Consider the following 1633-nt stretch of genomic DNA (forward strand, 5'->3'; position numbering starts at 1 on the left):
TAAAGATGGCTTCTTCCTTTTCTTCTTCTTCTCCTTCTCCTTCCTCCAGTGTTTGCTGGTGCGTAGAAACCGCCATTTCTAAAAAATGGAAGGCAGCTCCCAAAGAATCCTTGCCACTTTGTTGTCTTTCTTTTAATTTTTCATATTCCATTTTCAGTTCATCAACCGATGGTACCATTATAAGTTTTTTTTTTAAAACAACAACAACAACAACAACAACAACCCAGATGCTTTCAATCTTGAAGTAATTTCCAAATGTCAGAGTTATCAAACAATCCAAACAAGCAAAACTTTTTTCCTCTTCTTCTCTTTACAGTTTTTTCTCCAGAGGCAAAATCCCAGATATATTTTAAAAGCCGTATTTCCATTAATTAATGGTCTTGTAATCTTCAAGGCGTCTCCTCCAGCAAAGTTTAGAAAAAAAAAAAATTTTTTTTTTTTTTAGTCCTCCCCTTCCCACTTACAACAAAGAGCTTATTTTTACCTTTAGAGAGCAAGTTTTTCTGTGCTCCTTTGCTTTCTCCGTAGGGAGGGGTAGTGAGCTTTCCTTCAGCACTTTCGCCGATGTTACAAATTCTTTTGGAAACAAATGTATCAATCCAAAGTCAGGTTTCCAGGGTGTTTTAAAAGTAACATCATGTCCTGGTTTAGCCAAGAAAACTTCTCCTTCTAAGTCTTCCTCCTGCACAAACTTGTCCGGTTGAAGAATCCTTCATGGCTGCCGAGACAGCCGCTCATCCGTCTCGGGAAAAAGGAGTCTAGCCGGCTGGGGAGGGGGGGTGCGATGTCCCCAGACCCCTGCTCGGATCTCCTCTGTCTTCCGCTGCCCCTTCAGGGTAGCGACAACCCCCAAATCCAGTTGGATCGGGGGTACCTTGACGGCGAGCACAGCAGGGACCCGCAGAGAAGCGGATTCCTGCCGTCGACGAAGCCTTACAACCGACTCTTTGGCAGTTTCTTGACTGAGGTATTTTATATCATATTGAAAGTTTTATTTCAATTTAGTAAAAGCTATCTTAGACTATTTCCAATTAAACAATTGTTCCCAATTGTCTCAAATTCCATAAACAAAACATATTAAAGCTTATTTTTAAACCAGGTGCATAAATTTATTTAATTCTGTGACAGTTATTCTGTTCAAAGATTTATTTTCTTTGATTTTGAGTATAGCAATGCTCTATCCAGTTGAGCCTTGAATGACAAGATAATGAATGTGCATATGTGAATCTTTTGAGTCATACATGAGAATGTTAACTAAATTTGACCTTTGAACAGAGGAAAAACAAATGAGGGCTTAAATTTAAGCTAATTTATTATTCCAGGAAACAAAACAATTATCTTTTATTTCTTCATTTGTTATTCTGCAGCTGGAAATGCCATTTTTAAATGCTGTTTTTGATATCAACATGTTTCCCACTTCAGAATTATATAGAAATGGTATAACTACTTTGATATTTATTATAGTACAGGATATTTAGTATGTGCAAGAGTTATTATGTTGTAGAGTGAAGAGCAGGATTTGTAGTTTCTAAAAACCACAGCATGATAGGAAGTAATCCTCAAAATAGCTTTACATCAGTAACTTATCTTTGCTGTTATGTAGATTCAGTTTGTTACTTTGGACCAGTCCTGA

Source organism: Pseudonaja textilis, unplaced genomic scaffold (assembly GCF_049901715.1).
Source record: "Pseudonaja textilis isolate UNSWEBS1 unplaced genomic scaffold, rPseTex1.2 PTEXSCF469, whole genome shotgun sequence".
Lineage (NCBI taxonomy): Eukaryota > Metazoa > Chordata > Lepidosauria > Squamata > Elapidae > Pseudonaja > Pseudonaja textilis.